The sequence below is a fragment of the Bubalus kerabau genome, chromosome 11, assembly GCF_029407905.1.
Source record: "Bubalus kerabau isolate K-KA32 ecotype Philippines breed swamp buffalo chromosome 11, PCC_UOA_SB_1v2, whole genome shotgun sequence".
Classification (NCBI taxonomy): Eukaryota; Metazoa; Chordata; class Mammalia; order Artiodactyla; family Bovidae; genus Bubalus; species Bubalus kerabau.
The window spans coordinates 106,122,304-106,137,717 of record NC_073634.1 but is presented as its reverse complement, the minus strand read 5'-3'; the positions used below and the strand labels follow the sequence as shown (position 1 = coordinate 106,137,717).

Sequence of the window (15,414 nt, the reverse complement as noted above, 5' to 3'; positions counted from 1 at the left end):
GGCCCCAGCCTACAGCTCCGGGTGCCCCGCGGGTGGGCCAGGTGCTGGCTGGGCCTGCAGAGAGCAGGGGGGCCTGGGCTTCACTGGGTCTGGGGTCTCTGGAAGCTTCTGGCAGGTTCTGCGTGTTTATCCGGCTCAGATCCCCTCTGGCCCAGGCGCTGCCCGAGTGCTGAGTTGGGCCACAGCCCGTTCCAGCGTCAGGTCAGGGCGGGAGCCTGGCAGGGCCACAGCCCGTTCCAGTGTCAGGTCAGGGCGGACCAGGAACTCGCTGGAAGCATGTCGAGGAGAGGGGACGGGAAAGAGGCTGGATTCCTGGCCAGGGGGTGGGGGGCACATGAAGATGTGGATCTGCAGGGGAGGAGGAGGCCCCTGGGTGAGGACTCCTGGGAAAAATCCGGGGGCAGGGGGCGTTGGGAGACTTGGGCGGGCGAGCAGGAGGCCGGCCACAGGCGAGGGATCCGGGAGGAACAGCAGGAGAGCAGGGTGGCACCAATCTCAGAGCACAGGGGGCAGACAGGCTCAGCCCCCAGAGCAAAGTGCACCGCCGGTCCTGGGCTGGCCAAGCCGCTGTTTCCTGCAGCCCTCGCTCTCCCTGCCTGCCACGGCTGCCACCGTCCACAGAAGCCCTCAGGGCCCCGCACGCAGAGGTGGGCCCGGAGCCCCCAGGCCTGTCCTTGGTGGGAGCCAGGCTCAGAGGGGCCGTCCTGAGTTCGGCGCAGGGCGGCGGGGGCTTGGGGGGCCCGGGCGTACGGTTGCCCCCAGAGGCCACTCACTGCAGCTGCCACCCGCCGGGGTCTCCAGCTGATTCTGATCCCGCCCAGGCCCTGCACCACCTGCTCGGGCTCTGCCTGACTCCACCCCACGCCCCAAGACCCCACCCCTCCTCCCTGCCTTTCACGAAGAGCCCCTGGGCTAGAGTTTCGCCTTTGTCTCCAACCCTTCCTTCAGCCCAGCTCTGAGCGAGCGCCTTCCTTGGCTGCCCCTCCTGGTAAGGGTCCTGGGTTGGCGAGCCCTGCCCCTGAAACTACCCTGGGGAAGGCGCAGACAACCCCAAGGTCCCGCTCACAGACCTCCCCTGCTGGCGGCCCCTCACTCCTTGCCCAGGTCCTTCTGTGCCTCCCCTGCCTTCCCCTCCCTGGACCCTCTTGCCTTCTTTCTGCCCTGGGGCTCCCTTGACCTCTGCGAGCAGCCTCCAGTGGGAGCTCAGAGCTCATCCTGGCCTCCGCTGCCCACTCCTCCCCTTGTCCATGTTCCCCTCTCCACGGCGTCCAGGAGAAGGACGGCAGGGTGGTAGGGGCAGGCGGTGGGGGGCGATCTAGGTAGGGCGTTGGGAGCCAGCCCCTCCCTGTGGCTCAGTCCCCTGGGGGCAGTGGAGACCCCTGCCTCTGCTGTGCTACCTCCCCAGCAGTGGTGAGGCCTCCAGGAGGCTCTGGGCCTCCCTAGGCTGGGCCGAGGCCTGGCTGGCTCCAGACACTGCACGCAGGTTGGGGCAGAAGCTACAGCCACGCACTCCTCCAGCAGAGGGCACCCACCTGCCTGCTCTGGTCTTTCCAGAATTGAAACCCTGCAAGTCCTCGTCTGCTCCGGAACCTGCCATGGCTCCCCACTGCTCCTGTCTGGAGCAAACTCCACAGCGTGCACCTAATGCTTCCAGAGATGAGCTGCAGGCACCAGCCCCTAGTGCTGCTGGGCTGGCTGTGCAGCTGCTCTGAGGACCCTGCCCCTCAGAGGCAGCTTGGGGACCGAGCCAGGCTGTTCACACAAAGGGTCTGTGCAGGACTGGGGGCGGCAGGGGTGGGAGTGGGGGGAGGGCTTCCTGGAGGAGGTGTCCCTGCCACCGCAGCTCCCGTGCTGCACTGCGGGTTCAGATGCAGCTTGGACAGGACCTGCCATCCCTGTGTCCCTGCAGGAACAGGGACAGCAGGAAGCCAATCATTTGCAGGGGCCAGGCTGCCGGTAACCAAAGCCTCTGGACTCACTGCTCCCTACAGCCTCCAGGAAGGGAATGGAGAAGAGAGGAATCTGGTCTCCAGGGCCTTGGCCAGCACTCGCCTCCCTCCTGCCCAGGGGCTGCCCATTAGCTGTGTGAGTCCACCAGGAGTGCCCGTTAGAGCACTTAGTCTCCTGCCTTAGCAGTCTCCTCCAGCAAATGGGAATGACCGCGGGGCAGCTGCCCCCTAGGGGCGTGTCAAGGAGCAGGAGATGGGGTGCGAGAGTGCGGAGGGTCCAGAGGGCCTGTGGTCAGTGGGGAGGGGCGGGGAGGCTCCCCAGGCACCCATGGTCTACCATCTGCCTGGCTGAGTCTCTGCCAACGCCTCACCCCAACCCTGACATGGCACCACACCCCAGCTCCCCAGGCTTTGGCCTTGGCTGTCTCCTCTGCCCGGAAGCCCCTGCCCATCTTCTGGTGCTCTGCCTGCAGGGCCAGCGCCCCCGGAAGCCCCCCTTCTCCTTGTCCCAGCCCAGCCCACACAGGTTTTCGTGCCCACGACGTGTGCCCACATTAGGGGGGTCTGATTCATCTCAGTTTCCCCCGCAGCAACTAGAAGGGCTCCCGGCACAGGAAAGATGCTGGCTGAGAGTTAGTGCTGCAGACTGAGCCTCAGTGTCCTCATCAGTGAAATGGGGGTGTCATGCTGTGCCCGTGCTCAAGGAGGGGCCGGAGGGGGTCGGCAGGACCCTGCAGGGCAGGGAGAACCAGCCTCCTGCACCTCTACTGCCATGGGCTCCAGGCACCAGCTCCAGGGAGACTGAGCCCCCAGCCTGCGCCCCAGCTCCCATCGGCTCTGCGGCCGCCCTGGGCCTCACACTGCTTACCTCTGGAGCGGGACACAGACGCTGGCCCTGCCTCACCCCAAGTGGCTTCTGGGGACCAACATGAGTGTAGCCTCCAGCGGGACAGGGCTTGGGCAGGGGTCAGCAGGTCCCCACCTCCTTTCTCTCCTCCGATTTCAGCTGCAGGCCCACTGTGCTCAGCCTCTCAGAGCAGGAGGGAGCAGGGGTCCCACAGGCGACGGGAGACACAGCGGGCGGGGCGCTTGGGAGGGGGTCCCCAGGGGAGACCCCGGCCGTCCCTCCCCTCCCCAGGGCTGCAGGCAACGCGGCAGGTGCAGCGGAGCGGAGCCCGTGCGGGATGCGAGCGCAGAGAGCAAAGCCCCTCCCGGCGGCGCCCCGCGCCCCCGCCCCTACCTCTGGCCCACGTCGCTGCCCACGGAGCCCCCGCCGCGGGCCGGCAGCAGCGGGCTGAGCCCGTGCGGCTCCTCGGGGGCCGAGGCGCCGGCTGGGGTGCCCCCCGGGCCCGCCTTGCCCTCGGACGGCGAGCGCGGCAGCTTGGCCCGCGCCATCCTGCCGGAGCGCACGGCGGCGGCGGCGGCGGCGGCGGGAGGCGGGGGCGGAGCGGGCGCTACCATCTCCGCGCGCCGCCCCGCGCTCCCCGCGCCGCCGCCGCAGTGGAACGGCCGAGGGGGGGCTGGGATGCTGGGGGACAGTCGGGCTCCCTCCCGCCGCGACCGGGGAGCGCCCAGGCTCGGCCCCCTCCCCATTCCCGGAGCGCAGAGGGCGCCCCACGTGGGAGCGGGGGTCTCGGCGCCCCGGGCTGCGAGAGGTCTGCCTTCCCATGGAAGGAGTAGTAATAGTCACGCTGGCCCGCACGGCGCGGGGGGAGGGGAAGGGGAGGAATAGTAGTGCGGTGGCAGCTGGTGGCTCTTGGCGGGTCACCTCCGCAGGCGGGGACCCCAGACGGCCTGTGGGCCCTGGGGACCCGCCACGTGCACCTCCCAGCTCCCACCCCTGCCGCCCAGGTCGGGTGGGCCCAGCCCCACGGTCGGGGTTGGGGGGGACGCCGCTGTCTGTCTCCCTTCCCGCAGGCACTCCCTGCCCCCCACCTCCTCCCCCAAAGTGTCCAGGGAGTCCACGAGGTCCTCCTTTACCTGTACCCGCACTCGAGGCTCCATTCGGGGCGGGACATGGGATCCCGGACACGGAGGAGGCAGCTAACAGTCCCGGAGCCCGGTCTGCGCCCGACCCCTTCCCTGCCTGGTGAGCTCGGACCATCTCACGGAATAGACAGCTTGAGGAAGTGTGCAGATTTCTGTCCGTTTGCAAAGAGGGGAAACCGAGGCGCTGAGGGAGGAAGTGGCTTCAATGGGAGACCAGACAGGAAGGCAGGGAGAGGCCTCCCAGCTGACGGAGCCTCTTCTCCCTGTTGCCACATTATGTGGCTTTTCTGCCCAATTTCTTCTATTTTTGCAGACCAGGGAGGCCTGGGACTGAGGGGCGGGGGGGTAGAGGTGACTTGCCCAGGTGTTGGTGCTGGGAGGACCCAGGCTTGGGCTGGCTGCCCTGGAGCCCAGCTGGGTGCAGGGCACTCAGAGGACAGCTGTGCAGGTTGCCCCCGGGGGGGCTCCAGGCCCTCCTGTCTGGTCCAAGCTCTGATGCCAGACTGGAGGCTCCAACTTGGCCAGCTGGCCTGCCTCAATTGCTTCACCCGTTTTGTGGCCCAGCAAACCACCATGGCCCTGTGCGGACAGAAGGTCTGTGAGAGGAAGGTGGGCCTCATGCACCCAGCTCCTGGCCTGGCCTCCCACCAGACAGTGCTGAGTCAGGATGAAGCCATTGGGTGGTCTCAGCAACACTTATATTTGCGCTTCCCCGACCACTTTCCACATCCTGTCCAGTCCCCTGTCCCGAAACTTCCCCTCCAACACAGGAGGCGGGAGGGGATAAACTGGTGTCAGCCACTCTTTGCCCCTCCCATGGAAGGGGTGACATGGGAGTGGCTGCAAAGAGGGAGGGCTTGAAGCACCTCCGGCCTGCTGGTGAGCGAGACACCGCAGCGCCTGTAAAACAGGGCCAGTAGGGTCGCGGGTACGGGCAGCACCCTCTCTGGGGCCCCGCTGAGCCTTTCTGCCTGTGTGTCCATGTGAGCCGGGCTGGGACCTGGGGCCCTTTGCTGCAGGGCTTTCTCCTGGACACACCTCTCCTTCAGCAACAAAATACAAAGAGACTAAACGAGACTAAAAACAACCGCGTGCATGCTCAGGTGGGGCAAATTATGGACAAAAGATAAAGACCAAAAACCCAACGGCCACATCTGAAGAGCCGGGAGCAAAAACAGGGTGTCAGGAGCAATGCCTCTGTACTCAACACCACCAAAAAGGGGTGGGGCCATCTAAACCACCCCCTCCGGCATGTCCTGGACACACGCCTGCCCTCAGCCCATATCACGATCCCCGAGGCGTGCTAAGTCGCTTTGGTCATGTCCGACTCTTTGCAACCCATGGACTGCAGGCTGCTAGGGTCCTCTGTCCGTGGGATCCTCCAGGCAAGAGTACTGGAGTGGGTTGCCATTTCCTTCTCCAGGGGATCTTCCTGACCCAGGGATCTAACCCGTCTCTTAACGTCTCCTGCATTGGCAGGCGGGTTCTTTACCACTAGCGCCACCTGGTGAGCCCAAATCAGAAGGGAAATGACTGACCATGGAATAACTGAGAGGGATGGCCCTGCTGGCACAGAGGCAGACGCGGAGCAGTGTCCAGGAGCTGCAAACACCCGAAGAACTGCTCATGCCCCAGTAGGGGCCCCGGCCCATTTGAAGCATTTAAAACAAATTTAGGAAATAGAAACAGAATGGTGAAAGGACTCCTCATGGAGTTCCAGGACAATAAGGCACAGATGCGCCGCACCCAGCATCGATCCCACCAATCTACTGGGCTTAGAGGATGAAGACAGAATTCTTCAGGCAATAAGAGAGACAAAGCAAATCAGGGGAAGGGAAGAGCACGCTGGCTCCAGGGGCTGGGGGAGGGGGTGGGGAATGAGTTTAATGGGGATGCGTTTCAGTCGGGGAAGATGAAAGCAGTGGATGGTGGTGTCAGCTGCCCATTAAGAATATGCTTAGTTTGCATTCCCACCAACAGTTTAAGAGGGTTCCCTTTTCTCCACACCCTCTCCAGCATTTATTGCTTGTAGACTTTTGGATCGCAGCCATTCTGATCATATATGAAACGAGTCGCCAGTCCAGGTTTGATGCACGATACTGGATGCTTGGGGCTGGTGCACTGGGACGACCCAGAGGGATGGTATGGGGAGGGAGGAGGGAGGAGGGTTCAGGATGGGGAACACATGTATACCTGTGGCGGATTCATTTTGATATATGGCAAAACCAATAAATATTGTAAAGTTAAAAAATAAAATAAAATTAAATTAAAAAAAAGAATATGTTTAGTGTATTTAAAAACAAAGACTGGAATGAGAGGCAAAGAAGGGATAATGCACACTGATCCAGGGATCCCTGCAAGAAGACTGTGTAACAATTTTAAATGTATGTGCACCCAACGTCTGTGCGGGATCAGTCGTGTCCATGACCCCATTGTCTGTAGCCCGCCAGGCTTCTCTGTCCACAGGATTCTCCAGGCAAGAACACTGGAGTGGGTTGCCATGCCCTCCTCTAGGGGGATCTTCCCCACCCAGGGATCAAACCCACATCTTCTCTGTTGGCAGGTAGATTCTTTACCACTGAGCCACCAGGGAATCCCTAAAGCAACTATACTTTGATTCAAAAAATCTAAAAAGACTATTCTATCACAGACTGTACACTCAAAAATGATTAAGGCGGTGAATTTTAATCATGTGTGTTTTTTATTTATTTACTTTTGGCTTGCTGGGTCTGTCGATGTGCACGGGCTTTCTCTGCACTCTCTAGTTGGAATGCACAGGCTTATCATTGCGATGGCTTCTCTTGTGAAGCATATGTGTTTTACACAATTTTTTAAAAATTGTGAAAAAAAGAAGTACAAAATCCAGTTGGATGGGCTCCCACTAGCCCAAGAAGGGACAACTGAATATTAGACGGGACGAAGATGGGGCTCCCCTGGCAGTCCAGTGGTGAAGACTTTGCTTTCCAGTGCCGAGGGTGTGGGTTCGATCCCTGGTTGAGGAGCTAGGGTCCCACACGCCTCACAGCCAGAAACCCAAAACCAAATCAAAACAGAAGGAAGATGAGCACACGGTGTGTGGGTCTCCTCTTGCTTCTGTAACAAGCACTACAAATGCAGTGGCTTGAACCTTGTCGTCTTCAACAGCTCTGGAATCCTGGGTCCTAAAGTCTACACGCGGGCAGGGGCTGGTTCCCTTTGGAGACTTTGGGGAGATGCTTCTGTGTCTTTTCCAGCTTCCAGAGGCCCCGGCGTCCCCTCTCTGGGGCCCCGTCCTCACGTGGCTCTGGCCCCTGCCTCATCCTTCCGTCTCCCTCTCTGACTCTGGCCTTCCACCTCCCTCTTCTGAAAAGCCCTGTGACCCCACAGCGTTCCCCAGGTGACCCAGGATTACCGCCGCATCTCAAGATTCTTAACTTTGGACTTCACGGGTTTGGAGTCCACGGGTTGGGATTCCAACTGCCAATGCAGAGGACACGGGTTCAATCCCTGGTCCAGGGAGATTCCACACGCCGTGGAGCAACTAAGCCTGTGCCCCGCAATTACTGAGCCTGTGCTCTGCAGCGAGAAAGGCCACCGCAGTGAAGAGGAGCCCCCCCCGCCCCCCGCAATTCGAGAAAGCCCATGTGCAGCAACCAAGACCCAATACAGCCAAAAGTAAATAAAACAAATCAGTAATAACTTTAAAATGTTAATCTCTTTCTTTTAAGGTAAGTACTTTTTTTTTTTTTTAAGATCCTTGCTGCTGCTGCTTCAGTCGTGTCCGACTCTGTGCGACCCCATAGACGGCAGCCCACCAGGCTCCACCATCCCTGGGATTCTCCAGGCAAGAACACTGGAGTGGGTTGCCATTGCCTTCTCCAGTGCATGAAAGTGAAAAGTGAAAGTGAAGTCGCTCAGTCGTGTCCGACTCTTAGCGACCCCATGGACTGCAGCCTACCAGGTTCCTCCGTCCATGGGATTTTCCAGGCAAGAGTACTGGAGTGGGGTGCCATTGCCTTTCAGCATATTTTCAAAGCCCTTCTTGTCACTTAAGAAACTCAAAGGTCACACCCAGAAGGAAGAATCCAGAAAAAACACCCTCAGCTGTGAAGCTGCTATAATACACTTTGAAAACTAGTAATTAAAGGGAAAGGATTGAGCATGTTTTCCTGCTTTTTTCAGCAAGAATTATGTTTCAGGGCTTACAACCGGCTCCCATTGATGCAGGAAATGCTATGCCAAGTCACTTCAGTCATGTCCGACTCTGTGCGACCCCATAGACAGCAGCCCACCAGCCTCCCCCATCCCTGGGATTCTCCAGGCAAGAACACTGGAGTGGGCTGCCATTTCCTTCTCCAATGCATGAAAGTGAAAAGTGAAAGTGAAACCACCAGTTAAAGAAGCATGTGGCTTATACTCAAGGAGGGTGGAGCAGAACAGGAAAGGAGCTTGGCCAAGCCTCCATGGAATGTGGGGCTCAGGGAGGCTGTCCCGGGGAGCTGCCCTCCTCAGCTGCAACATAGAGGGGGAGTGCCTCGTCACATGTTGATGGATCACTGTGCCTAACTGCTCAGTGCAAGGTCTGGGCTGTCCACTAGCCAGAGTGTCCATCTGGCCCTCTCTAACGGAGGGACAACCAGGACATGGCAACGTGGGGACCACAGTGGCACTTAAAACCTTTGCCTGAAACATCCGAGTTCCATCCACCAGGCCTTCAGAACCAACATCCAGTTTATGAGAAATACTAGGAGAGGCAGCCAGACACACAGACAGCAGGACCTTCTGCAGGACAGGAGGCCTGGTGCATCAGCCAGTTGTGCTGTGCAACAAATTACCACCGACTTCGCAGCTTAAAGCAACACATCTATTATCTTTAGCCTTCCATTGGAAGGCTGGGCATGGCTTAGCTTGGTGTCCTGCTTAGGGTTCCATGTGCCTGAAACCAGCATCAGCAAGGCTGGCCTTCCACCTGGAGCCCTGGGGGAAATCCACCTTCAGGCTCATCCAGTTGGTGGGACTGATTTCCTGGTGGTTGTAGGACTGAGTTTCCCTTTTCCTGTTGTCTGTTGGTGGCTCAGCTCCTAAAGGCTTCCTGCATCCCTTGGCCCCTCCATCTTTAAAGCTGGCAATCGTGGCTCAGATACTCCTAGGCCTCAAATCTTTTCTTCCACTTCTGGCCAGAGAAAACACCCTGCTCTCAAAGGCCCACTGTGCTTAGAAAGGGCCCACCCTCCTGTTCATTACCTCAGCCAACTGATCAGTAACCTTACTTACAATGCAAAATTGCCATGGGTATGAGCTTCCAGGAGAAATATCAACAACCTCAGATACGCAGATGATACCACTCTAATGGCAGAAGGCAAAGAGGAACTAAAGAGCCTCTTGATGAGGGTGAAAAAGGAGAGTGAAAGGCTGGCTTAAAACTCAGCATTCAAAAAACTAAGGTCATGGCATCCAGTCCCATCACTTCATGGCAAACAGATGGGGAAAAAGTAAAAGCAGAGACAGATTTTATTTTTTTGGGGGGGCTCCCAAATCACTATGGATGGTGGCTGCAGCCATGAAATTAAAAGACCCTTGCTCGTTGGAAGGAAAGCTATGACAAACCTAGACAGCGTACTAAAAAGCAGAGACATCACTTTCCTGACAAAGGCCTGTCTAGTGAAAGCTATGGTTTTTCCAGAAGTCATGCATGGATGTGTGAGTTGGACCACACAGAAGGCTGAGGGCCAAAGAATTGATGCTTTCCAATTGTGGTGCTGGAGAAGACCCTTGAGAGTCCCTTGGACAGCAAGGAGATCAAACCAGTCAATCCTAAAGGAAATCAACCCTGAATATTCATTGGAAGGACTGACGCTGAAGCTGAAGCTCCCATACTATGGCCACCTGATGCGAAGAGCTGACTCATTGGAAAAGATCCTGATGCTGGGAAAGACTGAAGGAAAAGGAGAGAAGGGGGTGGCAGAGGATGAGAAGGTTGGATGGCATCACCAACTCAATGGACATGAATTTGAGCAAACTCTGGGAGATAGTGAAGGACAGGGAGGCCTGGTGTGCTGCAGTCCATGGCGTCACAAAGAGTCCGTGAGCGACTGGACTACAGCATGAGCTTCCCAGGGCTGTGTGGTGCAGGCCGGAGGGTGTGAACAGCAGAAATTCATTCTCTCCCAGTTCTGGAGGCTGAAATCAAGGTGTTAGCAGGGCCTGCTTCCGAGGCCATGAGGCAGGATCTTTCCATGTCTGTCTCCAAATTTCCCTTTTTAAAAAGGACATCAGTTGGACCTTCTCTGGTGGTCCAGTGGCTAAGACTCTGAACTCCCAATGCAGGGGCCCTGAGTTCAATCCCTGGTCGGGGAACTGGACCCCACATGCTGCAACTAAATACCCCACATGCTGCAAGAAGACAGAAGATCCTGTGTGCCACAACCAAGACCCAGCACAGCCAAATAAACAAAAGTAAACACTAAAATAGACACTGATCAGGTTGGATTAGGGCCCACCCTAACGACCTGCTCATTAATTATCTGTAAAGATCCTACTTCCAAATAAGGAGACATCTCATCATCCTCATGGGCTTGGGGATTACGGTGGGGACCTAGGCGGGCATACCTGGTAGGAGCCATTCTGGATTAAAAGGAGTTAGCGAACCCTAATAACCAGATGCAACACAATATTCCTGGATGGAGCAAACCAGCTGTGAAGGTCAGGTTGGGGCCACCAGGGCAGTGTCCTCCCCAAGCCAGGTATGTGCTGCCCCTCCCTGGACTGTGCTATGGCTGCAGACCCAGAGCTGGGAGCCTTCTCCCCTGCTCACAAGCCCGCTGATCACCTCACGGGCACCACTTGGGGGTCCCCGGCTTCTCAGGGAAGACACTTCCTCTCCTGCTGCCCTCTCCAGCCCAAACATGAGTCTCAGAAGTTAAAGTGAAGTGTTCGTCATTCAGTCCTATCTGACTCTTTGTGACCTCATGGACTGTAGCCTACTAGGTCCTCTATCCACGGGACTCTCCAGGCAAGAATACTGGAGTGGGTGGCCATTCCCTTCTCCAGAGGATCTTCCCAACCCAGGGATTGAACCTGCATCTCCTGCATTGCAGGCAGATTCTTTACTGTCTGAGCCACCAGGGAAGCCCTGGTCTCAGGAGATGCCCCATAAATGCCACATGAGATCTGTGCTTCCCAAGGGAGTCTCCCTTCCTAACAGTGGCCTGGGGACTGGCCTGGCCACTGGGCTGGGGTCGGGGGTGGGAGAGGCTTCCCCAGACTGCTCAGCAGGTGGTACTTTTCTGTTCTAGAGAAAAATGAGGTGACTTCTCCCCGACATTCACTGTCCCCCAAATGCCTGAGATTTCCTGGTGTGTGTGTATCTTGGGGCAGCTGGAACAAGGGACCATGAATGAGGGACTTAAGAGAGAAATTTGTTCTCAGTCCTGGAGCCCAGAGGTCCAAAGTCAGCATCACTGGGCTGAAATCAAGGTGTCACAGGGCCATGCTCCCTCCAGAGGCTCCAGGGGAGGGCACTTCCTGCCTCCTCTAAGTCCTGGAGGCCCCAGGTGGCTCTGGCTTGTGGCCGTCACCTGTCTCTGCTCTGTTGTCACATAGCTTCTCGTGTGTGTGTGTGTGTGTGTCTTCTTAAAAGGACACCAGTCAGTGGATGTAGGGCCCACCCTAAATCTGAAATCATCCCATCTCAAGATCTTTACCTTAATTACAGCCGCAAAGACACTATTTCCAAATAAGGTCACATTCCGTGGTGCCAGTGGACATGAACTTGGGGGACACCATTCAAAGCACTGCAGGCCCCCTCCTGAGATTCTGCCTCTCAGCTGGAGACCTTGAGCTGGCCTTCTTCCTGCAGGATCTGCCTCCACTTACCAGGGGCCTGCACCTCGTGGGTGTCAGGGAGGCGAGAGAGGCAGGCTTTCCCTCCAGGGATCCTGGGATGCCCCAGGGCTTAAGGAATTTGAGATCGAGGCACACCTTAACCCCTGGAGAGGGTACCAGCCATCTATTTCATAGTGTCCACTTTGTTCCCCAAGCCTGTTGTGGATGGAATGAAGCCCCAACCCCCAGAGAGATGGCATTCAGAGGTGATGAGAGTTATTAATAGATGAGGTCCTGAGGGTGGGGCCCCGAGATGGGGTTAGTGCCCTCATGAGAGAACTTGTTCACTGTCTCTCATGAGGACAGGCAGGACGATATCCGCACACAGGAAGAGGCCCCATCAGGAATGCCCTCCCCACCTCCCCAGGTTGGCATCTGATCTCAGACTTCCAGCTGCAGAACTGTGAGCAGTAACTGTCCGCTGGTGAGGTGCCCGGGTGGGGGTGTCTGTCACTCAGCTGGAGCTGCCTGAGCCGCAGCCTGGGCACTCCCACCTCCCTTTGTTACTCCGAGTGCATGGCAGTGGCACGTGGTGGGCAGCATATCAGGAGTCTGATAAACTGCAGTTTGAGACCGAAACCGATCATGGTTTCCGAGACCCTGGGGGATGCTGGCTGTCCTCTCACTGGGCATCTGTGTCCTGCTTTGCACTAATTGGCAGGAATTTAATTTTGAGCTGTGCACACATGTCCCCAGGATGCAGGCTTAGAGGCAAAGAGATGCTCTGGGATGTGCAAGGCCAGAGGGTGGGATGTGGACAAGGCTCCTGGGGACACCTGATTTGCCATCTCAAGAGTCTCCCCCAGGATCCCTGGGGTGTGGGCAAGGGGAGGCCAGGCCCCACATCATCGCAGAACTGCTGACACCTTCACTGACGTTCTCCTAATCCCGGATCACCAAGAGCGGGACTGTCTTAAAAGTGGAGACCCAGGTCCAGGAGCCCTGCTGAATGCCCTCAGCGCCCACGGCTGGGTGAGATGACCACACTGCTGCTCACATGTGCGTGCATTCCCCGTCACCCTCCCTCGTTCCTTTCTCCTCCATCTTGTCCTACCTATCCTGCCCACTCCTGGCCTCCCAGGTCTGGGGGTGACCCAAGCTCCCCACCCCCACCTACAGGGAGGGAGTTAGGGTAGCAGGGAAGCGTGACCTGTCCTGGGAGCCCTGGCTGCCCCCCTGTCCACCTCCCAGGACCCTGCTCCCTGGCGCAGACCCCAGCTGACAATGGGGCACAGAGTCAGACCTGGCCCTAGTCCCCTGGTGGAGTGGGGGAGATACAAGCAAATGAGCCCCAGACCTGGAAAATGCTAGAAAAATCAGGATACTGCCTTGGGACAGAGCACATAGACTCAGTAAGGACCCGGCACCACCCGGGCCTGTCCTGGATCTAATCACACAGAGGAAAAGTGAGTCCCAGAGAGACAGGGACATTGGGGAGCAGCCTGGTGGTGTCCAGGGTCAGCTCCCAGCTCCAGGCGCCCAGCACCCTTGCCACTGTTTGTTCATGGTTGAAGGACCCTTGGCCTCGGGTGGGAAAGGCCTGAGTGGGCACAGGCATTTCAGGCCTGGGCGTGGGGGGAAGTTGGGAGTGTTGGGGGCCCGCTGGAGAGGCTGCTGTGAGGGCGGCGGCCGTCCAGGGAGCTGGAGCAGCGCCCCAGGGGTGACCAACTTACGCAGGGAGCAGGTCAGGCCTTGGGCCTGAACACCCAGGGCTGCTCTGGCCTGGGGAGGGGCTGTGGTGGGGAGGTGGGGGTTTTGGCTTTAGATCTACACTCTGGGGTGCTGGATGTGTCTCCGCTAGCACCCGCCAGTCCTGTTCCGCATGGAGCTGAAGGTGGCAGGGGACCCCCAACCAGGTAGGGCCAACCTGCCTGGCCCTACCAGCCTGGGTCACAGCCATTTCCGAGGCCAGCCGTGTCCTCCGAGGCCTTCGGGTCTGCGATGGACACAGGGCCCTGGCTAGGGCAGGGCAAGGCCAGGGCGGGGCCGGGATCCCACCTTACTCCGTCCTGATCACACCTGAGCGGAAGAAAGGCTCAGGGAGTTTAAACCCAGGAGCCTGAGCTCAGCCCCGAGCAGGGAGAACCTTGGGGCCCTGGGTGGCTGGGTCTGCTCCAGAGCCAGCCTGCTTCAGCCTGGCCAGCATGGGGGTGGTCACCCTGCACGGTGACAGCACCCTCCTGGTGCAAGGCTCAGGCCCAGGGGGACTGTGGGCCCCAGGCCCTGGTCCTCACCCCGGGTCAGGCCCAGCAGTGACTCCCTCCTCCCCTTCCTCTCTGTGACCCCTCCAGTCCTCCATCCCAGGGACCAGAGGCTGCACAGGCAGGTCAAGGGATGCTCAGAGGTCAACATCGTCCCCCATGGCCCCCACCTCCTCCCTGAACAGCCCCTGCCCCCAAGCAGTGAGACCCCTACAAGTGCTTGCCCTCTCGGGTCCTCAGGAAGGTCCTGGGCCCTGCAGGAGCCGGCACAGAATGGTGTCCCTCCCCTCTGAATGGGCTTCCCTGATGACTCAGATGGTAAAGAATCCACCTGCAACTCAGGAGACCCAGGTTCGATCCCTAGGTTGAGAAGATCCCCTGGAGAAGAGAATGGCAGCCCACTCCAATTTTCTTGCCTGGAGAATCCCCATGGACAGAGGAGCCCGGCAGGCTATGGTCCATGGGGTCACAAAGAGTTGGATACAACTGAGCGACTAAGCACAGCACCCCCTCAATCCTGCTGCCCCCAGGCTATCCCCACCCCCACCCTCTCCAGGGAGCCACGGGGGTGGGGGTCACACCTCCTCTCTGGACCTGGGTGCTCTCTTGGAACACCAAGTTGAATTAGCTCCAGGTGCTGGGCTGGGGGCTGGCCTGTGCCCAGCTGTGACTCCCTGGGCCTCGAAACCCTGGCCTCCTGGGCAGAGTCCACCACCTGCTGTCCTAAACACAGGGCCTGTCCCCGAATCCCTGCACTGCCCTAGGCGCCTACCCCCGGGGAATGCACCACCCAGAAAGGCTCCAGTTCTGACACAAGCCCGCTTGGAAGGGTCTTAGGGGTCTTCCAGGCTCAAGGACCCCAGGGACCCCAGGTGGACCTCGTGGATCTGGGGCGAGGGGAGAGCCTGGGGCAGGTGGCCCTTGGCTTCACCAGATCCCCTGTCAAAGCCCAGCCCTTGCATCTCTCCTGAGGAACCTGGGGTCCAGTGGGGTCCTCTCCAGGCCCTCAAGGCAGGGGCTACCCCAGGGTCCCCAGAGCACCCCTGAAAGACAGGTGACGGTGCCCCAACCCCTCCCAAAGCTGCCCATGCAGAAACTAGCTGTGTGACTTTGGGGAGCCTGCGGCCGGCCCAGCCCAGACTCCCAGCTAACTGTCCTGGAGGGTCTCAGAGAGCCAAGGAGGGGCTGGGGCACCCTGGAGAAGCAGAGCACCCGGCAGAGCTCCCTCCCAAGGAAAGCCAGGCAGCAGGGGCGGGGCTGGCTGTTCCTGTCTGCAGGCTGGGGCTGAGTCGGAGCGGGGAAACAGGCGGGATGGTGGAGGGACGATGGGGAGGTGGGAGTGGAGAACGGGACACGTGTGGTGGTGATCAGGACACGGGGTGGGGGGCAGACCCAGGTAGAGCCGAATGGTG

At 58.9% G+C, this 15,414-nt stretch overlaps 1 long non-coding RNA gene across 1 annotated transcript; it reads left to right on the top strand.

The window, feature by feature from the left end:
• The first annotated feature begins 774 nt into the window (after positions 1-774).
• On the top strand, positions 775-2,066 carry LOC129623696 (uncharacterized). Its single transcript, XR_008700626.1, has 3 exons — positions 775-988; positions 1,555-1,767; positions 1,910-2,066. It is a non-coding gene; the product is annotated as an uncharacterized LOC129623696 (long non-coding RNA).
• Positions 2,067-15,414: the final 13,348 nt, after the last annotated feature.